Raw genomic sequence first — 25,407 nt, 5'->3', positions numbered from 1 at the left:
CTTCACATCAGTTTTACTGTATCCGTCAGTCCTTCTTATTGACGATGAAACACCGAAATTGCATCGGAATTAAATACAAAAGCCTAATGCCGTCTTAAGTATGAGAAAACTGACTCTTCTTACTGTCTATGCTTTGAACCATTCCTGTGACACTAGTTATAGATGCCGATGCTTCACTTCAGGTTTACTGTATTCCTTGGACCTTCTTATTGACGACGAAACACAGAAATTCCATCGGAATTAAATACAAAAGGCACAATGCCGACTTAAGAACAAGCAAACTGACTCTTCTTACTGTCTATGCTTTGAACCATTCCTGTGAAACTAGTTATAGATTCCGATGCATCACTTCAGGTTTACTGTATCACCCTGACCTTCTTAATTACGATGAAACACAGAAATTGCATCTTAATTAAATACATAAGCCACAATGCCGACTTAAGTACTAGAAGGCTGACTCTCCTTACGGTCTATGTTTTGAACTATTCCTGTCACACTAGTTATAGATTCCGATGCTTCACTTCAGGTTTACTGTATCCCTCTGACCTTCTTATTGACGATGAAACAGAGAAATTGCATCGGAATTAAATACAAAAGGCACAATGCCGACTGAAGTACAGGAAGACTGGCTCTACTTACTGTCTATATTTTGAACCTTACCTGTGAGACCGGTTTTAGATTCCGATGCTTCACTTCAGGTTTACTGTATCCCTTGGGCCTTCTTATTGACGACGAAACACAGAAATTCCATCGGAATTAAATAGAAAAGCACAATGCCGACTTAAGTACAAGAGAACTTTTTCTTCTTCCTGTCTATGTTTTGAACCATTACTGTGACACGAGTTATAGATTTCGATGCTTCACTTCAGGTTTACTGTATCCAGCTGACCTTCCTATTGACGATGAAACACAGAAATTGCATCGGAATTAAATACAAAAGGCACAATGCCGACTTAAGTACAAGAAGACAGACTCCTCCTACTGTCTATGATTTGAACCATTCCTGGGACACTAGATACAGATTCCGATGCTTCACTTCAGGTTTACCGGATCCCTCTGACCTTCTAATTGACGATCAAACACGGAAATTTCATCGGAAATAAATACAAATGGCACAATGGCCACTCAAGTACAAGAAGGCTGGCTCTTCTTACTGTCTATGTTTTGAACCATTCCTGGGACACTAGTTATAGATTCCGATGCTTCACTTCAGGGATACTGTATCCCTCTGACCTTCTCATTGACGACGAAACACAGAAATTGCATCTGAATTAAATAGTAAAGGCACAATGCCTACTTAAGTACAAGAAAACAGACTCTTTTAATATCTATGTTTTGAACCATTCCTGTGACACTAGTTATAGATTCCGATGCTGCACTTCAGGTTTACTGTATCCAGCTGACCTTCTTATTGACGATGAAACACAGAAATTGCATCAGAATTAAATACAAAAGGCACAATGCCGACTTAAGTACAAGGAGACTGACTCTTCTTACTGTCTATGTTTTGAACCATTCCTATGACACTAGTTATAGGTTCCGATGCTTCACATCAGTTTTACTGTATCCCTCTGACCTTCTTATTGACGATGAAACACAGAAATTGCATCGGAATTAAATACAAAAGGAACAATGCCGACTCAAGTACAAGAAAACTGGCTCTTCTTACTGTCTATGTTTTGAACCATTCCTGTGACACTAGTATTAGATTCCGATGCTTCACATCATTTTTACTGTATCCCTCTGACCTCCTCATTGACGATGAAACACAGAATTTGCATCTTAATTAAATAGAAAAGGCACAATGCTAACTTAAGTACAAGAAGACTGACTCTTCTTACTGTCTATGCTTTGAACCATTCCTGTGACACTAGTTATAGAGGCCGATGCTTCACTTCAGGTTTACTGTATCCCTTGGACCTTCTTCTTGATGACGAAACACAGAAATTGCATCGGAATTAAATACAAAAGACACAATGCCGACTTAAGTACAAGAAAACTGACCCTTCTTACTGTCTACGTTTTGAACCATTCCTGTGACACTAGTTATAGGTTCCGATGCTTCACTTCAGGTTTACTGTATCCGTCAGTCCTTCTTATTGACGATGAAACACCGAAATTGCATCGGAATTAAATACAAAAGCCTAATGCCGTCTTAAGTATGAGAAAACTGACTCTTCTTACTGTCTATGCTTTGAACCATTCCTGTGACACTAGTTATAGATGCCGATGCTTCACTTCAGGTTTACTGTATTCCTTGGACCTTCTTATTGACGACGAAACACAGAAATTCCATCGGAATTAAATACAAAAGGCACAATGCCGACTTAAGAACAAGCAAACTGACTCTTCTTACTGTCTATGCTTTGAACCATTCCTGTGAAACTAGTTATAGATTCCGATGCATCACTTCAGGTTTACTGTATCACCCTGACCTTCTTAATTACGATGAAACACAGAAATTGCATCTTAATTAAATACATAAGCCACAATGCCGACTTAAGTACTAGAAGGCTGACTCTCCTTACGGTCTATGTTTTGAACTATTCCTGTCACACTAGTTATAGATTCCGATGCTTCACTTCAGGTTTACTGTATCCCTCTGACCTTCTTATTGACGATGAAACAGAGAAATTGCATCGGAATTAAATACAAAAGGCACAATGCCGACTGAAGTACAGGAAGACTGGCTCTACTTACTGTCTATATTTTGAACCTTACCTGTGAGACCGGTTTTAGATTCCGATGCTTCACTTCAGGTTTACTGTATCCCTTGGGCCTTCTTATTGACGACGAAACACAGAAATTGCATCGGAATTAAATAGAAAAGCACAATGCCGACTTAAGTACAAGAGAACTTTTTCTTCTTCCTGTCTATGTTTTGAACCATTACTGTGACACGAGTTATAGATTTCGATGCTTCACTTCAGGTTTACTGTATCCAGCTGACCTTCCTATTGACGATGAAACACAGAAATTGCATCGGAATTAAATACAAAAGGCACAATGCCGACTTAAGTACAAGAAGACAGACTCCTCCTACTGTCTATGATTTGAACCATTCCTGGGACACTAGATACAGATTCCGATGCTTCACTTCAGGTTTACCGGATCCCTCTGACCTTCTAATTGACGATCAAACACGGAAATTTCATCGGAAATAAATACAAATGGCACAATGGCCACTCAAGTACAAGAAGGCTGGCTCTTCTTACTGTCTATGTTTTGAACCATTCCTGGGACACTAGTTATAGATTCCGATGCTTCACTTCAGGGATACTGTATCCCTCTGACCTTCTCATTGACGACGAAACACAGAAATTGCATCTGAATTAAATAGTAAAGGCACAATGCCTACTTAAGTACAAGAAAACAGACTCTTTTAATATCTATGTTTTGAACCATTCCTGTGACACTAGTTATAGATTCCGATGCTGCACTTCAGGTTTACTGTATCCAGCTGACCTTCTTATTGACGATGAAACACAGAAATTGCATCAGAATTAAATACAAAAGGCACAATGCCGACTTAAGTACAAGGAGACTGACTCTTCTTACTGTCTATGTTTTGAACCATTCCTATGACACTAGTTATAGGTTCCGATGCTTCACATCAGTTTTACTGTATCCCTCTGACCTTCTTATTGACGATGAAACACAGAAATTGCATCGGAATTAAATACAAAAGGAACAATGCCGACTCAAGTACAAGAAAACTGGCTCTTCTTACTGTCTATGTTTTGAACCATTCCTGTGACACTAGTATTAGATTCCGATGCTTCACATCATTTTTACTGTATCCCTCTGACCTCCTCATTGACGATGAAACACAGAATTTGCATCTTAATTAAATAGAAAAGGCACAATGCTAACTTAAGTACAAGAAGACTGACTCTTCTTACTGTCTATGCTTTGAACCATTCCTGTGACACTAGTTATAGAGGCCGATGCTTCACTTCAGGTTTACTGTATCCCTTGGACCTTCTTCTTGATGACGAAACACAGAAATTGCATCGGAATTAAATACAAAAGACACAATGCCGACTTAAGTACAAGAAAACTGACCCTTCTTACTGTCTACGTTTTGAACCATTCCTGTGACACTAGTTATAGGTTCCGATGCTTCACTTCAGGTTTACTGTATCCGTCAGTCCTTCTTATTGACGATGAAACACCGAAATTGCATCGGAATTAAATACAAAAGCCTAATGCCGTCTTAAGTATGAGAAAACTGACTCTTCTTACTGTCTATGCTTTGAACCATTCCTGTGACACTAGTTATAGATGCCGATGCTTCACTTCAGGTTTACTGTATTCCTTGGACCTTCTTATTGACGACGAAACACAGAAATTCCATCGGAATTAAATACAAAAGGCACAATGCCGACTTAAGAACAAGCAAACTGACTCTTCTTACTGTCTATGCTTTGAACCATTCCTGTGAAACTAGTTATAGATTCCGATGCATCACTTCAGGTTTACTGTATCACCCTGACCTTCTTAATTACGATGAAACACAGAAATTGCATCTTAATTAAATACATAAGCCACAATGCCGACTTAAGTACTAGAAGGCTGACTCTCCTTACGGTCTATGTTTTGAACTATTCCTGTCACACTAGTTATAGATTCCGATGCTTCACTTCAGGTTTACTGTATCCCTCTGACCTTCTTATTGACGATGAAACAGAGAAATTGCATCGGAATTAAATACAAAAGGCACAATGCCGACTGAAGTACAGGAAGACTGGCTCTACTTACTGTCTATATTTTGAACCTTACCTGTGAGACCGGTTTTAGATTCCGATGCTTCACTTCAGGTTTACTGTATCCCTTGGGCCTTCTTATTGACGACGAAACACAGAAATTGCATCGGAATTAAATAGAAAAGCACAATGCCGACTTAAGTACAAGAGAACTTTTTCTTCTTCCTGTCTATGTTTTGAACCATTACTGTGACACGAGTTATAGATTTCGATGCTTCACTTCAGGTTTACTGTATCCAGCTGACCTTCCTATTGACGATGAAACACAGAAATTGCATCGGAATTAAATACAAAAGGCACAATGCCGACTTAAGTACAAGAAGACAGACTCCTCCTACTGTCTATGATTTGAACCATTCCTGGGACACTAGATACAGATTCCGATGCTTCACTTCAGGTTTACCGGATCCCTCTGACCTTCTAATTGACGATCAAACACGGAAATTTCATCGGAAATAAATACAAATGGCACAATGGCCACTCAAGTACAAGAAGGCTGGCTCTTCTTACTGTCTATGTTTTGAACCATTCCTGGGACACTAGTTATAGATTCCGATGCTTCACTTCAGGGTTACTGTATCCCTCTGACCTTCTCATTGACGACGAAACACAGAAATTGCATCTGAATTAAATAGTAAAGGCACAATGCCTACTTAAGTACAAGAAAACAGACTCTTTTAATATCTATGTTTTGAACCATTCCTGTGACACTAGTTATAGATTCCGATGCTGCACTTCAGGTTTACTGTATCCAGCTGACCTTCTTATTGACGATGAAACACAGAAATTGCATCAGAATTAAATACAAAAGGCACAATGCCGACTTAAGTACAAGGAGACTGACTCTTCTTACTGTCTATGTTTTGAACCATTCCTATGACACTAGTTATAGGTTCCGATGCTTCACATCAGTTTTACTGTATCCGTCAGTCCTTCTTATTGACGATGAAACACCGAAATTGCATCGGAATTAAATACAAAATCCTAATGCCGTCTTAAGTATGAGAAAACTGACTCTTCTTACTGTCTATGCTTTGAAGCATTCCTGTGACACTAGTTATAGATGCCGATGCTTCACTTCAGGTTTACTGTATTCCTTGGACCTTCTTATTGACGACGAAACACAGAAATTCCATCGGAATTAAATACAAAAGGCACAATGCCGACTTAAGAACAAGCAAACTGACTCTTCTTACTGTCTATGCTTTGAACCATTCCTGTGAAACTAGTTATAGATTCCGATGCATCACTTCAGGTTTACTGTATCACCCTGACCTTCTTAATTACGATGAAACACAGAAATTGCATCTTAATTAAATACATAAGCCACAATGCCGACTTAAGTACTAGAAGGCTGACTCTCCTTACGGTCTATGTTTTGAACTATTCCTGTCACACTAGTTATAGATTCCGATGCTTCACTTCAGGTTTACTGTATCCCTCTGACCTTCTTATTGACGATGAAACAGAGAAATTGCATCGGAATTAAATACAAAAGGCACAATGCCGACTGAAGTACAGGAAGACTGGCTCTACTTACTGTCTATATTTTGAACCTTACCTGTGAGACCGGTTTTAGATTCCGATGCTTCACTTCAGGTTTACTGTATCCCTTGGGCCTTCTTATTGACGACGAAACACAGAAATTGCATCGGAATTAAATAGAAAAGCACAATGCCGACTTAAGTACAAGAGAACTTTTTCTTCTTCCTGTCTATGTTTTGAACCATTACTGTGACACGAGTTATAGATTTCGATGCTTCACTTCAGGTTTACTGTATCCAGCTGACCTTCCTATTGACGATGAAACACAGAAATTGCATCGGAATTAAATACAAAAGGCACAATGCCGACTTAAGTACAAGAAGACAGACTCCTCCTACTGTCTATGATTTGAACCATTCCTGGGACACTAGATACAGATTCCGATGCTTCACTTCAGGTTTACCGGATCCCTCTGACCTTCTAATTGACGATCAAACACGGAAATTTCATCGGAAATAAATACAAATGGCACAATGGCCACTCAAGTACAAGAAGGCTGGCTCTTCTTACTGTCTATGTTTTGAACCATTCCTGGGACACTAGTTATAGATTCCGATGCTTCACTTCAGGGTTACTGTATCCCTCTGACCTTCTCATTGACGACGAAACACAGAAATTGCATCTGAATTAAATAGTAAAGGCACAATGCCTACTTAAGTACAAGAAAACAGACTCTTTTAATATCTATGTTTTGAACCATTCCTGTGACACTAGTTATAGATTCCGATGCTGCACTTCAGGTTTACTGTATCCAGCTGACCTTCTTATTGACGATGAAACACAGAAATTGCATCAGAATTAAATACAAAAGGCACAATGCCGACTTAAGTACAAGGAGACTGACTCTTCTTACTGTCTATGTTTTGAACCATTCCTATGACACTAGTTATAGGTTCCGATGCTTCACATCAGTTTTACTGTATCCCTCTGACCTTCTTATTGACGATGAAACACAGAAATTGCATCGGAATTAAATACAAAAGGAACAATGCCGACTCAAGTACAAGAAAACTGGCTCTTCTTACTGTCTATGTTTTGAACCATTCCTGTGACACTAGTATTAGATTCCGATGCTTCACATCATTTTTACTGTATCCCTCTGACCTCCTCATTGACGATGAAACACAGAATTTGCATCTTAATTAAATAGAAAAGGCACAATGCTAACTTAAGTACAAGAAGACTGACTCTTCTTACTGTCTATGCTTTGAACCATTCCTGTGACACTAGTTATAGATTCCGATGTTTCACTTCAGGTTTACTGTATCCCTCTGACCTTCTTATTGACGATGAAACACAGAAATCGAATCAGAATTAAATACAAAAGGAACAATGTTGATTCAAGTACAAGAAGACTGACTCTTCTTACTGTCTATGTTTTGAACCATTCCTGTGACAGTAGTTATAGATTCCGATCCTTCACCTCAGGTTTACTGTATCCCTCTGACCTTCTTATTGACGATGTAACACAGAAATTGCATCGGAAATATATACAAAAGGCACAATGCCGACTTAAGTACAAGAAGACTGACTCTTCTTACTGTGTATGTTTTGAACCATTCCTGTGACACTAGTTATAGAATCCAATGCTTCACTTCAGGTTTACTGTATTCCTCTTACCGTGTTATTGACGATGAAACTTAGAAATTGCATCGGAAATAAATACAAAAGGCACAATGCCGACTCAAGTACAAGAAGTCTGGCTCATCTTACTGTCTATGTTTTGAACCTTTCCTGCGGGACAGGCTTTAGATGCCGATGCTTCACTACAGGTTTACTGTATCCCTTGAACCTTCTTAGTGACGACGAAACACAGAAATTGCATCGGAATTAAATAGAAAAGGCACAATGCCGACTTAAGTACAAGAAGACTGACACATCCTACTGATTATGTTTTGATCCATTCCTGTGACACTAGTTTTAGATTTCGATGCTTCACTTCAGGTTTACTGTATCCCTCTGACCTTCTCATTGACGATCAAACACAGAAATTTCATCGGAATTAAATACAAAAGGCACAATGGCCACTCAAGAACAAGAAGGCTGGCTCTTCTTACTGCCTATGTTATGAACCAATCCCGTGACACGAGTTATAGATTCTGATGCTTCACTTCAGGTTTACTGTATCCAGCGGACCTTCCTATTGACGATGAAACACAGAAATTGCATCGGAATTAAATACAAAAGGCACAATGCCGACTTAAGTACAAGAAGACTAACTCTTCTTACTGCCTATGTTTTGAACCATTCCTGTGACACTAGTTATAGATTCCGATGCTTCACTTCAGGTTTACTGTATCCATTGGACCTTCTTATTGACGACGAAACACAGAAATTGCATCGGAATTAAATACAAAAGGCACAATGACGACTTAAGTACAAGAAAACTGACTCTTCTAACTATATAGGTTTTGAACCATTTCTGTGACACTAGTTATAGGTTCCGATGCTTCACTTCAGGTTTACTGTATCCGTCTGTCCTTCTTATTGACGATGAAACACAGAAATTGCATCGGAATTAAATACAAATGCCTAATGCCGGCTTAAGTACAAGAAAACTGATTCTTCTTACTGTCTATGTTATGAACCTTTCCTGTGAGACAAGTTTTAGATTCCGATGTTTGACTTCAGGTTTACAGTATCCCTTGGAACTTCTTATTGACGATGAAACACAGAAATTGATTCGGAATTAAATAGAAAAGGCACAATGCCGACTTAAGAACATGAAAACTGACACTTCTTACTGTCTATGTTTTGGACCATTCCTGTGACACAAGTTATAGATTCCGATGCTTCACTTCAGGTTTACTGTATCCCCCTGACCTTCTTATTGACGATGAAACACAGAAATTGCATCGGAATTAAATACAAAAGTCACAATGCCGACTGAAGTACAGGAAGACTGGCTCTACTTACTGTCTATATTTTGAACCTTTCCTGTGAGACCGGTATTCGATTCCGATGCATCACTTCAGGTTTACTGTATCCCTCGGGCCTTCTTATTGACGACGAAACACAGAAATTGCATCGGAATTAAGAATAAAAGGCACAATGCTGACTTAAGTACAAGACAACTGACTCTTCTTACTGTCTATGTTTTGAACCATTCCTGTGACACTAGTTATAGATTCCGATGCTTCACTTCAGGTTTACTGTATCCCTTGGACCTTCTTATTGACGGCGAAACACAGAAACTGCATCGGAATTAAATAGAAACGGCACAATGTCGACTTAAGTACAAGAAAACTGACTCTTCTTACTGTCTATGATATGAACCATTCCTGTGACACTAGTTATATGTTCCGATGCATCACTTCAGGTTTACTGTATCCCTCTGACCTTCTTATTGACGATTAAACACTGAAATTGCATCGGAATTAAATACAAAAGGCACAATGCCGACTTAATTATAGGAAAACTGACTCTTCCTACTGTCTATGTTTTGAACCATTCTTGTGACACTAGTTATAGATTCCGATGCTTCACTTCAGGTTTTCTGTATCCCTCTGACCTTCTCATTGACGATCAAACACAGAAATTTCATCGGAATTAAATACAAAACGCACAATGGCCACTCAAGTACAGGAAGGCTGGCTCTTCTTACTGTCTATGTTTTGAACCATTCCCGTGACACGAGTTATGGATTCCGATGCTTCACTTCAGGTTTACTGTATCCAGCTGTTCTTCTTATTGACGATGAAACACAGAAATTGCATCGGAATTAAATACAAAAGTCACAATGCCGACTTAAGTACAAGAAGACAGACTCTTCTTACTGTCTATGATTTGAACCATTTCTGGGACACTAGTTATAGATTCCGATGCTTCACTTCAGGTTTACTGTATCCCTCTGACAGTCGTATTGACGATGAAACACAGAAATTGCATCGGAATTAAATACAAAAGGCACTATGAAGAGTCAAGTAGAAGGAGTCTGGCTGTTCTTACTGTCTATGTTTTGAGCCTTTCCTGTGATACCGGTTTCAGATTCCGATGCTTCACTTCAGGTTTACTGTATCCTTTGGACCTTCTTATTGAAGCCGAATCACAGAAATTGCATCGGAATTAAAATGAAAAGGCACAATGCCGACTTAAGTACAAGAGAACTGACTCTTCTTCCTGTCTATGTTTTGAACCATTACTGTGACACTAGTTATAGATTCCGATGCATCACTTCAGGTTTACTGTATCCCTGTGACCTTCTTATTGACAATGAAACACAGAAATTGCATCGGAATTAAATAGAAAAGGCACAATGAAAACTTAAGTATAAGAAAACTGACTCTTCTTACTGTCTATGCTTTGAACCATTCCTGTGACACTAGTTATAGAGGCCGATGCCTCACTTCAGGTTTACTGTATCCCGTGGACCTTCTTCTTGATGACGAAACACAGAAATTGCATCGGAATTAAATACAAAAGACACAATGCCGACTTAAGTACAAGAAAACTGACTCTTCTTACTGTCTACGTTTTGAACCATTCCTGTGACACTAGTTATAGGTTCCGATGCTTCACTTCAGGTTTACTGTATCCGTCAGTCCTTCTTATTGACGATGAAACACCGAAATTGCATCGGAATTAAATACAAAAGCCTAATGCCGTCTTAAGTATAAGAAAACTGACTCTTCTTACTGTCTTTGCTTTGAACCATTCCTGTGACACTAGTTATAGATGCCGATGCTTCACTTCAGGTTTACTGTATTCCTTGGACCTTCTTATTGACGACGAAATACAGAAATTCCATCGGAATTAAATACAAAAGGCACAATGCCGACTTAAGAACAAGCAAACTGACTCTTCTTACTGTCTATGTTTTGAACCATTCCTGTGACACTAGTTATACATACCGATGCTTCACTTCAGATTTACTGTATCCCTCTGACCTTCCTATTGACGGCGAAACACAGAAACTGCATCGGAAATAAATAGAAATGGCACAATGTCGACTTAAGTAAAAGAAAACTGACTTTTCTTACTGTCTATGATATGAACCATTCCTGTGAAACTAGTTATAGATTCCGATGCATCACTTCAGGTTTACTGTATCACTCTGACCTTCTTAATAACGATGAAACACAGAAATTGCATCTTAATTAAATACAAAAGCCACAATGACGACTTAAGTACTAGAAGGCTGACTCTCCTTACGGTCTATGTTTTGAACTATTCCTGTGACACTAGTTATATTTTCCGATGCTTCACTTCAGGTTTACTGTATCCCTCTGACCTTCTTATTGGCGATGAAACACAGAAATTGCATCGGAATTAAATACAAAAGGCACAATGCCGACTGAAGTACAGGAAGACTGGCTCTACTTACTGTCTATATTTTGAACCTTTCCTGTGAGACCGGTTTTAGATTCCGATGCTTCACTTCAGGTTTACTGTATTCCTTGGGCCTTCTTATTGACGACGAAACACAGAAATTGCATCGGAATTAAATAGAAAAGGCACATTGCCGACTTAAGTACAAGAGAACTTTTTCTTCTTCCTGTCTATGTTTTGAACCATTACTGTGACACTAGTTATAAATTCCGATGCATCACTTCAGGTTTACTGTATCCCTCTGACCTTCTTATTGACGATGAAACACAGAAATTGCAGCGGAATTAAATACAAAAGGCACAATGCCGACTTACGTGTAAGAAAACTGACTCTTCTTACAGCCTATGTTTTGAACCATTCCTGTGACACTAGTTATAGATTCCGATGCTTCACTTCAGGTTTCCTGTATCCCTCTGATCTTCTCATTGACGATCAAACACAGAAATTTCATCGGAATTAAATACAAAAGGCACAATGGCCACTCAAGTACAAGAATGCTGGCTCTTCTTACTGTCTATGTTTTCAACCATTCCCGTGACACGAGTTATAGATTTCGATGCTTCACTTCAGGTTTACTGTATCCAGCTGACCTTCCTATTGACGATGAAACACAGAAATTGCATCGGAATTAAATACAAAAGGCACAATGCCGACTTAAGTACAAGAAGACAGACTCTTCTTACTGTCTATGATTTGAACCATTCCTGGGACACTAGATACAGATTCCGATGCTTCACTGCAGGTTTACCAGATCCCTCTGACCTTCTAATTGACGATCAAACACAGAAATTTCATCGGAAATAAATACAAATGGCACAATGGCCACTCAAGTACAAGAAGGCTGGCTCTTCTTACTGTCTATGTTTTGAACCATTCCTGGGACACTAGTTATAGATTCCGATGCTTTACTTCAGGGTTACTGTATCCCTCTGACCTTCTCATTGACGACGAAACACAGAAATTGCATCTGAATTAAATAGTAAAGGCACAATGCCTACTTAAGCACAAGAAAACAGACTCTTTTAATATCTATGTTTTGAACCATTCCTGTGACACTAGTTATAGATTCCGATGCTTCACTTCAGGTTTACTGTATCCAGCTGACCTTCTTATTGACGATGAAACACAGAAATTGCATCAGAATTAAATACAAAAGGCACAATGCCGACTTAAGTACAAGGAGACTGACTCATCTTACTGTCTATGTTTTGAACCATTCCTATGACACTAGTTATAGGTTCCGATGCTTCACATCAGTTTTACTGTATCCCTCTGACCTTCTTGTTGACGATGAAACACAGAAAATGCATCGGAATTAAATACAAAAGGCACAATGCCGTCTCAAGTACTGGAAGACTGACTCTTCTTACTGTCTATGTTTTGAACCATTCCTGTGACACTAGTTATAGGTTCCGATGCTTCACTTCAGGTTTACTGATTCCAGCTGACCTTCTTATTGACGATGAAACACAGAAGTTGCATCGGAATTAAATACAAAAGGCACAATGCCGATTTAAGTACAAGAAGACAGACTCTTCTTACTGTCTATGTTTTGAACCATTCCTGTGACACTAGTTATAGATTCCGATGCTTCACTTTAGTTTTACTGTGTTCCTCTGACAATCGTATTGACGATGAAACACAGAAATTGCATCGGAATTAAACACAAAAGGCCCAAATTCAACTCAAGTACTAGAAGACAGACTCCTCTTACTGTCTGTGTTTTGAACCATTCCTGTGACACTAGTTATAGATTCCGATGCTTCACTTCAGTTTTACTGTATCCCTCTGACAATCGTATTGACGATGAAACACTGAAATTGCATCGGAATTAAACACAAAACGCACAATGCCGACTCAAGTACAAGAATACTGGCTCTTCTTACTGTCCATGTTTTGAACCTTCCCTGTAAGACCAGTTTTAGATTCCGATGCTTGACTTCATGTTTACTGTATCCATTGGACCTTCTTACTGACGACGAAACACAGAATATTCATTGGAATTAAATAGAAAGGGCACAATGCCGACTTAAGTACAAGCAAACTGACTCTTCTTAGTGTCTATGTTTTGAACCACTCCTGTGACACTAGTTATAGATTCCGATGCTTCACTTTAGTTTTACTGTGTTCCTCTGACAATCGTATTGACGATGAAACACAGAAATTGCATCGGAATTAAACACAAAAGGCCCAAATTCAACTCAAGTACTAGAAGACAGACTCCTCTTACTGTCTGTGTTTTGAACCATTCCTGTGACACTAGTTATAGATTCCGATGCATCACTTTAGGTTTACTGTATCCCTCTGACCTTCTTATTGACGATGAAACACAGAACTTGCAACGGAATTAAATACAAAAGGCACAATGCCGACTTAAGTATAAGAAAACTGACTCTTCTTACTGTCTATGCTTTGAACTATTCCTGTGACACTAGTTATAGAGTTCGATGCTTCACTTCAGGTTTACTGTATCCCTTGGACCTTCTTATTGACGACTAAACCCAGAAATTGCATCGAAATTAAATACAAAAGGCACAATGCCGACTTAAGTACAAGAAAACTGACTCTTCTTACTGTCTATGATTTGAACCATTCCTGTGACACTAGTTATAGATTCCGATGCTTCACTTTAGGTTTACTGTATCCGTCTGTCCTTCGTATTGACGATGAAACACAGAAATTGCATCGGAATTAAATACAAAATCCACAATGCCGACTTAAGTACAAGAAAACTGATTCTTCTTACTGTCTACGTTATGAACCTTTCCTGTGAGACCAGTTTTAGATTCCGATGCTTGACTTCAGGTTTACAGTATCCCTTGGACCTTCTAATTGACGATGAAACACAGAAACTGCATCGCAATTAAATAGAAAAGGCACAATGCCGACTTAAGAACAAGAAAACTGACTATTGTTACTGTCTATGCTTTGAACCTTTCCTGTGACACTAGTTATAGTTTCCGATGCTTCACTTCAGGTTTACTGTAGACCTCTGACCTTCTTATTGAGATGAAACACAGAAATTGCATCGGAATTAAATACAAAAGGCACAATGCCGACTCAAGTACAAGAAGACTGGCTCTACTTACTGTCTATGTTTTGAACCATTCCTGTGAGACCGGTTTTAGATTCCGATGCTTCACTTCAGGTTTATCGTATCCCTTGGACCTTCCTATTGACGACTAAACACAGAAATTGCATCGGAATTAAATACAAAAGGCACAATGCCGACTTAAGTACAAGAAAACTGACTCTTCTTACTGTCTTTGATTTGAACCATTCCGGTGACACTAGATATAGGTTCCGATGCTACACTTGAGGTTTACTGTATCCCTCTGACCTTCTTATTGACGATGAAGCACAGAAATTGCATCGGAATTAAATACAAAAGGCTCAATGCCGACTACAGTACCAGAAGAGTGGCTCTTTTTACTGTCTATGTTTTGAACCTTTCCTATGAGACCGGTTTTAGATTCCGATGCTACATTACAGGTTTACTGTATCGCTTGGACCTTCTTATTGACGACGAAACACAGAAATTGCATGGGAAGTAATTAGAAAAGGCACAATGCCGACTTAAGTACACGGGAACTGACTATTCTCACTGTCTATGCTTTGAACCATTCCTGTGACACTAGTTATAGATTCCGATGCTTCACTTCAGGTTTACTGTATCCCTTGGACCTTCTTATTGACGACGAAACACAAAAATTGCATCGGAATTAAATACAAAAGGCACAATGCCGACTTAAGTACAAGAAAACTGACTCTTCTTACTATCTACGTTTTGAACCATTCCTGTGACACTAGTTATAGGTTCCGATCCTTCACTTCAGGTTTACTGTATCCGTCTGTCCTTCTTACTGACGATGAAACACAGAAATTGCATCGGAATTAAATACAAAATGCACAATGGCCACTCAAGTACAGGAAGGCTGGCTCTTCTTACTGTCTATGTTTTGAACCATTCCCATGAGACGAGTTATAGATTCCGATGCTTCACTTCAGGTTTACTGTATCCAGCTGACCTTCCTATTGACGATGAAACACAGAAATTGCATCGGAATTAAATACAAAAGGCACAATGCCGACTTAAGTACAAGAAGACAGAGTCTTCTTACAGTCTATGATTTGAACCATTCCTGGGACACTAGTTACAGATTCCGATGCTTCACTGCAGGTTTACTGTATCCCTCTGACAGTCTTATTGACGATGAAACACAGAAATTGCATCGGAATTAAATACAAAAGGCACAATGAAGAGTCAAGTACAAGAGAACTGACTCTTCATCTTGTCTATGTTTTGAACCATTACTGTGACACTAGTTATAGGTTCCGATGCATCACTTCAGGTTTACTGTATCCCTCTGACCTTCTTATTGACGATGAAACACAGAAATTGCATCGGAATTAAATACAAAAGTAACAATACCAACTTCAGTATAAGAAAACAGACTTATCTTACTGTCTATGCTTTGAACCATTCCTGTGACACTAGTTATAGATGCCGATGCTTCACTTCAGGTTTACTGTATCCCTTGGACCTTCTTCTTAACGACGAAACACAGAAATTGCATCGGAATTAAATACAAAAGACACAATGCCGACTTAAGTACTAGAAGGCTGACTCTCCTTACGGTCTATGTTTTGAACTATTCCTGTGACACTAGTTATAGATTCCGATGCTTCACTTCAGGTTTACTGTATCCCTCTGACCTTCTTATTGACGATGAAACACAGAAATTGCATCGGAATTAAATACAGGAAGACTGGCTCTACTTACTGTCTATATTTTGAACCTTTCCTGTGAGACCGGTTTTAGATTCCGATGCTTCACTTCAGGTTTACTGTATTCCTTGGGCCTTCTTATTGACGACGAAACACAGAAATTGCATCGGAATTAAATAGAAAAGGCACAATGCCGACTTAAGAACAAGAGAACTTTTTCTTCTTCCTGTCTATGTTTTGAACCATTACTGTGACACTAGTTATAAATTCCGATGCATCACTTCAGGTTTACTGTATCCCTCTGACCTTCTTATTGACGATGAAACACAGAAATTGCAACGGAATTAAATACAAAAGGCACAATGCCGACTTACGTGTAAGAAAACTGACTCTTCTTACTGCCTATGTTTTGAACCATTCCTGTGACACTAGTTATAGATTCCGATGCTTCACTTCAGGTTTCCTGTATCCCTCTGATCTTCTCATTGACGATCAAACACAGAAATTTCATCGGAATTAAATACAAAAGGCACAATGGCCACTCAAGTACAAGAATGCTGGCTCTTCTTACTGTCTATGTTTTCAACCATTCCCGTGACACGAGTTATAGATTTCGATGCTTCACTTCAGGTTTACTGTATCCAGCTGACCTTCCTATTGACGATGAAACACAGAAATTGCATCGGAATTAAATACAAAAGGCACAATGCCGACTTAAGTACAAGAAGACAGACTCTTCTTACTGTCTATGATTTGAACCATTCCTGGGACACTAGATACAGATTCCGATGCTTCACTTCAGGTTTACCAGATCCCTCTGACCTTCTAATTGACGATCAAACACAGAAATTTCATCGGAAATAAATACAAATGGCACAATGGCCACTCAAGTACAAGAAGGCTGGCTCTTCTTACTGTCTATGTTTTGAACCATTCCTGGGACACTAGTTATAGATTCCGATGCTTTACTTCAGGGTTACTGTATCCCTCTTACCTTCTCATTGACGACGAAACACAGAAATTGCATCTGAATTAAATAGTAAAGGCACAATGCCTACTTAAGCACAAGAAAACAGACTCTTTTAATATCTATGTTTTGAACCATTATTGTGACACTAGTTATAGATTCCGATGCTTCACTTCAGGTTTACTGTATCCAGCTGACCTTCTTATTGACGATGAAACACAGAAATTGCATCAGAATTAAGTACATAAGGCACAATGCCGACTTAAGTACAAGGAGACTGACTCATCTTACTGTCTATGTTTTGAACCATTCCTATGACACTAGTTATAGGTTCCGATGCTTCACATCAGTTTTACTGTATCCCCCTGACCTCCTTGTTGACGATGAAACGCAGAAAATGCATCGGAATTAAATACAAAAGGCACAATGCCGTCTCAAGTACTGGAAGACTGACTCTTCTTACTGTCTATGTTTTGAACCATTCCTGTGACACTAGTTATAGGTTCCGATGCTTCACTTCAGGTTTACTGATTCCAGCTGACCTTCTTATTGACGATGAAACACAGAAGTTGCATCGGAATTAAATACAAAAGGCACAATGAAGAGTCAAGTACAAGAAGTCTGGCTCTTCTTACTGTCTATGTTTTGAACCTTGCCTGTGATACCGGTTTTAGATTCCGATGCTTCACTTCAGGTTTACTGAATCCCTTCGACCTTCTTGTTGACGACAAAACACAGAAATTGCATCAGAGTTAAATAGAAAATGCACAATGCCGACTTAAGTACAAGGGAACTTTTTCTTCTTCCTGTCTATGTTTTGAACCATTACTGTGTCACTAGTTATAGATTCCGATGCATCACTTTAGGTTTACTGTATCCCTCTGACCTTCTTATTGACGATGAAACACAGAACTTGCAATGGAATTAAATACAAAAGGCACAATGCCGACTTAAGTATAAGAAAACTGACTCTTCTTACTGTCTATGCTTTGAACCATTCCTGTGACACTAGTTATAGAGTTCGATGCTTCACTTCAGGTTTACTGTATCCCTCTGATCTTCTTATTGACGATGAAGCACAGAAATTGCATCGGAATTAAATACAAAAGGCTCAATGCCGACTACAGTACCAGAAGAGTGGCTCTTTTTACTGTCTATGTTTTGAACCTTTCCTATGAGACCGGTTTTAGATTCCGATGCTACATTACAGGTTTACTGTATCGCTTGGACCTTCTTATTGACGACGAAACACAGAAATTGCATGGGAAGTAATTAGAAAAGGCACAATGCCGACTTAAGTACACGGGAACTGACTATTCTCACTGTCTATGCTTTGAACCATTCCTGTGACACTAGTTATAGATTCCGATGCTTCACTTCAGGTTTACTGTATCCCTTGGACCTTCTTATTGACGACGAAACACAAAAATTGCATCGGAATTAAATACAAAAGGCACAATGCCGACTTAAGTACAAGAAAACTGACTCTTCTTACTATCTACGTTTTGAACCATTCCTGTGACACTAGTTATAGGTTCCGATGCTTCACTTCAGGTTTACTGTATCCGTCTGTCCTTCTTACTGACGATGAAACACAGAAATTTCATCGGAATTAAATACAAAAGCCACAATGGCCACTCAAGTACAGGAAGGCTGGCTCTTCTTACTGTCTATGTTTTGAACCATTCCCGTGACACGAGTTATAGATTCCGATGCTTCACTTCAGGTTAACTGTATCCAGCTGACCTTAATATTGACGATGAAACACAGAAATTGCATCGGAATTAAATACAAAAGGCACAATGCCGACTTAAGAACAAGAAGACAGACTCATCTTACTGTCTATGATTTGAACCATTCCTGGGACACTAGTTACAGATTCCAATGCTTCACTGCAGGTTTACTGCATCCCTCTGACAGTCTTATTGACGATGAAACACCGAAATTGCATCGGAATTAAATACAAAAGGCACAATGAAGAGTCAAGTACAAGGAGTCTGGCTCTTCTTACTGTCTATGTTTTGAACCTATCCTGTGATACCGGTTTGAGATTCCGATGCTTCACTTCAGGTTTACTGTATCCCTTGGACCTTCTTATTGTCGACGAATCACAGAAATTGCATCGGAATTAAATAGAAGAGGCACAATGCCGACTTAAGTACACGGGAACAGACTCTTCTCACTGACTATGCTTTGAACCATTCCTGTGACATTAGTTATAGATTCCGATGCTTCACTTCAGGTTTACTGAATCCCTTGGACCTTCTTATTGACGAAGAAACACAGAAATTGCTTCGGAATTAAATACAAAATGCACAATGCCGACTTAAGTACAAGAAAACTGACTCTTCTTACTATCTACGTTTTGACCCATTCCTGTGACACTAGTTATAGTTTCCGATGCTTCACTTCAGGTTACTGTATCCGTCTGTCCTTCTTACTGACGATGAAACACAGAAATTGCATCGGAATTAAATACAAAAGGCACAATGGCCACTCAAGTACAGGAAGGCTGGCTCTTCTTACTGTCTATGTTTTGAACTATTCCCGTGAGACGAGTTATAGATTCCGATGCTTCACTTCAGGTTTACTGTATCCAGCTGACCTTCCTATTGACGATGAAACACAGAAATTGCATCGGAATTAAATACAAAAGGCACAATGAAGAGTCAAGTACAAGAGAACTGACTCTTCATCTTGTCTATGTTTTGAACCATTACTGTGACACTAGTTATAGATTCCGATGCATCACTTCAGGTTTACTGTATCCCTCTGACCTTCTTATTGACGATGAAACACAGAAATTGCATCGGAATTAAATACAAAAGTAACAATACCAACTTCAGTATAAGAAAACAGACTTATCTTACTGTCTATGCTTTGAACCATTCCTGTGACACTAGTTATAGATGCCGATGCTTCACTTCAGGTTTACTGTATCCCTTGGACCTTCTTCTTAACGACGAAACACAGAAATTGCATCGGAATTAAATACAAAAGACACAATGCCGACTTAAGTACAAGAAAACTGACTTTTCTTACTGTCTACGTTTTGAACCATTCCTGTGACACTAGTTATAGGTTCCGATGCTTCAGGTTTACTGTATCCGTCTGTCCTTCTTATTGACGATGAAACACAGAAATTGCATCGGAATTAAATACAAAAGCCTAATGCCGACTTAAGTATAAGAAAACTGACTCTTCTTTCTGTCAATGCTTTGGACCATTCCTGTGACACTAGTTATAGAGGCCGATGCTTCACTTCAGGCTTACTGTATCCCTCTGACCTTCTTAATGACGATGAAACACAGAAATTGCATCGGAATTAAATACAAAAGGCACAAAGCCGACTTAAGTACTAGAAGGCTGACTCTCCTTACGGTCAATGTTTTGAACTATTCCTGTGACACTAGTTATAGATTCCGATGCTTCACTTCAGGTTTACTGTATCCCTCTGACCTTCTTATAGACGACGTAACACAGAAATTGCATCGGAATTAAATACAGAAGGCACAATGCCCACTTAAGTACATCAAGACTGGCTCTACTTACTGTCTATGTTTTGAACCTTTCCTGTGAGACCGGTTTTAGATTCCGATGCTTCACTTCAGGTTTAGGGTATCCCTTGGGCCTTCTTATTGACGATGAAACACAGAAATTGCATCGGAATTAAATACAATAGCAACAATACCAACTTAAGTATAAGAAAACTGACTTATCTTACTGTCTATGCTTTGAACCATTCCTGTGACACTAGTTATAGATGCCGATGCTTCACTTCAGGTTTACTGTATCCCTTGGACCTTCTACTTGACGACGAAACACAGAAATTGCATCGGAATTAAATACAAAAGACACAATGCCGACTTAAGTACAAGAAAACTGACTCTTCTTACTGTCTACGTTTTGAACCATTCCTGTGACACTAGTTATAGGTTCTGATGCTTCACTTCAGGTTTACTGTATCCGTCTGTCCTTCTTATTGACGATGAAACACAAAAATTGGATCGGAACTGAATACAAAAGCCTAATGCCGACTTAAGTATAAGAAAACTAACTCTTCTTACTGTCTATGCTTTGGACCATTCCTGTGACACTAGTTATAGAGGCTGATGCTTCACTTCAGGATTACTGTATCCCTCTGACCTTCTTATTGACGATGTAACACAGAAATTGCATCGGAATTAAATACAAAAGGCACAATGACCACTCAAGTACAAGAAGACTGGCTCTACTTACTGTCTATGTTTTGAGCCATTCCTGTGAGACTGGTTTTAGATTCCGATGATACACTTCAGGTTTACTGTATCCCTTGGACCTTCTTATTGACGACGAAACACAGATATTGCATCGGAATTAAATACAAAAGGCACAATGACGACTTAAGTACAAGAAAACTGACTCTTCTTACTGTCTATGTTTTGAACCATTCCTGTGACACTAGTTATAGGTTCCGATGCTTCACTTCAGGTTTACTGAATCCAGCTGACCTTCTTATTGACGATGAAACACCGAAATTGCATCGGAATTAAATACAAAAGGCACAATGCCGACTTAAGTACAAGAAGACAGACTCTTCTTACTGTCTATGTTTTGAACCATTCCTGTGACACTTGTTATAGATTTCGATGCTTCACTTTAAATTTACTGTATCCCTCTGACAATCGTATTCACGATGAAACACACAAAATTGCATCGGAATTAAATACAAAATGCCCAAAGCCAACTCAAGTACTAGAAGACAGACTCTTCTTACTGTCTGTGTTTTGAACCATTCCTGTGACACTAGTTATAGATTCCGATGCTTCACTTTAGTTTTACTGTATCCCTCTGACAATCTTATTGACGATGAAACACTGAAATTGCATCGGAATTAAATACAAAAGGAACAATGTTGACTCAAGTACAAGAGGACTGTCTTACTGTCTATGCTTTGAACCATTCCTGTGACACTAGTTATAGGTTCCGATGCTTCACTTCAGGTTTACTGTATCCGTCTGTCCTTCTTATTGACGATGAAACACAAAAATTGCATCGGAATTGAATACAAAAGCCTAATGCCGACTTAAGTATAAGAAAACTGACCCTTCTTACTGTCTATGCTTTGGACCATTCCTGTGACACTAGTTATAGAGGCTGAGGCTTCACTTCAGGTTCACTGTATCTCTCTGACCTTCTTATTGACGATGTAACACAGAAATTGCATCGGAATTAAATACAAAAGGCACAATGACCACTCAAGTACAAGAAGACTGGCTCTACTTACTGTCTATGTTTTGAGCCATTCCTGTGAGACCTGTTTTAGATTCCGATGATACACTTCAGGTTTACTGTATCCCTTGGACCTTCTTATTGACGACGAAACACAGATATTGCATCGGAATTAAATACAAAAGGCACAATGACGACGTAAGTACAAGAAAACTGACTCTTCTTACTGTCTATGTTTTGAACCATTCCTGTGACACTAGTTATAGGTTCCGATGCTTCACTTCAGGTTTACTGTATCCCTCTGACCTTCTTATTGACGATGAAACACAGAAATTGCATTGGACTTCAATACAAAAGGCACAATGCCGACTATAGTACCAGAAGACTGGCTCTTCTTACTGTCTATGATTAGAAAATTTCCTGTGAGACCGGTTTTAGATTCCGATGATACACTTCAGGTTTACTGTATCCCTTGGACCTTCTTATTGACGACGAAACACAGATATTGCATCGGAATTAAATAGAAAAGGCACAATGCCGACTTAAGTACACGGTAACTGACTCTTCTTACTGTCTATGTTATGAACCGTTCCTGTGACACTAGTTGTAGATTCCGATGCTTCACTTCAGGTTTACTGTATCCCTTGGACCTTCTTATTGACGACGACTCACAGAAACTGCATCGGAATTAAATAGAAATGGCACAATGTCGCCTTACGTACAAGAAAACTGACTCTTCTTACTGTCTATGATATGAACCATTCCTGTGACACTAGTTATATGTTCCGATGCATCACTTCAGGTTTACTGTATCCCTCTGACCCTCATATTGACGATGAAACACTGAAATTGCATCGGAATTAAACACAAAAGGCACAATGCCGACTTAAGTATAAGAACACTGACTCTTCTTACTGTCTATGTTTGAACCATTCCTGTGACACTAGTTATAGATTCCGATGCTTCACTTCAGGTTTACTGTATCCAACTGACCTTCCTATTGACGATGAAGCACGGAAATTGCATCGGAATTAAATACAAAAGGCACAATGTCGACTTAAGTACAAGAGGACAGACCTTTCTTACTGTCTATGATTTGAACAATTCCTGGGACACTAGTTATAGCTTCCGATGCTTCACTTCAGGTTTACTGGATCCCTCTGACCTTCATATTGACGATGAAATACAGAAATTGCATCGGAATTAAATACAAAAGGCACAATGCCGTCTCAAGTACTGGAAGACTGACTCTTCTTACTGTCTATGTTTTGAACCATTCCTGTAACACTAGTTATAGGTTCCGATGCTTCACTTCAGGTTTACTGAATCCAGCTGACCTTCTTATTGACGATGAAACACCGAAATTGCATCGGAATTAAATACAAAAGGCACAATGCCGACTTAAGTACAAGAAGACAGACTCTTCTTACTGTCTATGTTTTGAACCATTCCTGTGACACTAGTTATAGATTTCGATGCTTCACTTTAAATTTACTGTATCCCTCTGACAATCGTATTCACGATGAAACACACAAAATTGCATCGGAATTAAATACAAAATGCCCAAAGCCAACTCAAGTACTCGAAGACAGACTCTTCTTACTCTCTGTGTTTTGAACCATTCCTGTGATACTAGTTACAGATTCCGATGCTTCACTTTAGTTCTACTGTATCCCTCTGACAATCGTATTGACGATGAAACACTGAAATAGCATCGGAATTAAATACAAAATGCACAATGGCGACTTAAGAATAAGAAAACTGACTATTCATACTGTCTATGCTTTGAACCATCCCTGTGACACTAGTTATGGATTCCGATGCTTCACTTCAGGATTACTGTATTCCTCTGACAGTTTTATTGACGATGAATCACAGAAATTGCATCGGAATTAAATACAAAGGCACAATGAAGAGTCAAGTACAAGAAGTCTGGCTCTTCTTACTGTCTATGTTTTGAACCTTTCCTGTGATACCGGTTTTAGATTCCGATGCTTCACTTCAGGTTTACTGTATCCCTTGGACCTTCTTATTGCCGACGAAACACAGAAATTGCATTGGAATTAAATACAAAAGGCACAATGCCGACTTAAGTACAAGAAAACTGACTCTTCTTACTCCCTATGTTTTGAACAATTCCTGTCACACTAGTTATAGATTCCGATGCGTCACTTCAGGTTTACTGTATCCGTCTGTCCCTCGTATTGACGATGAAACACCGAATTTGCATCGGAATTAAATCCAAAATCCAAAATGCCGACTTAAGTACAAGAAAACTGACTCTTCTTACTCCCTATGTTTTGAACAATTCCTGTCACACTAGTTATAGATTCCGATGCGTCACTTCAGGTTTACTGTACCCGTCTGTCCTTCGAATTGACGATGAAACACAGAAATTGCATCGGAAATAAATACAAAATCCAAAATGATGACTTAAGTACAAGAAAACTGACTCTTCTTACTGTCTATGCTTTGAACCATTCCTGTGACACTAGATATAGAGTTCGATGCTTCACTTCAGGTTTATAGTATCCCTTGGACCTTCTGATTGACGATGAAAGACAGAAATTGCATCGGAATTAAATAGAAAAGACACAATGCCGACTTAAGGACAAGAAAACTGACTCTTATTACTGTCTATGCTTTGAACCATTCCTGTGACACTAGTTATAGATTCCGATGCTTCACTTCAGGTTTACTGTAGAACTCTGACCTTCTTATTGACGATCAAACACAGAAATTGCATCTTAACTAAATACAAAAGGCACAATGCCGCCTTAAGTACAAGAAGACAGACTCTTCTTACTGTCTAGGTTTTGAACCACTCCGGTGACACTAGTTATAGATTCCGATGCCACACTT

Source organism: Schistocerca piceifrons, unplaced genomic scaffold (assembly GCF_021461385.2).
Source record: "Schistocerca piceifrons isolate TAMUIC-IGC-003096 unplaced genomic scaffold, iqSchPice1.1 HiC_scaffold_1544, whole genome shotgun sequence".
Lineage (NCBI taxonomy): Eukaryota > Metazoa > Arthropoda > Insecta > Orthoptera > Acrididae > Schistocerca > Schistocerca piceifrons.
This window is presented reverse-complemented; position numbering follows the sequence as displayed.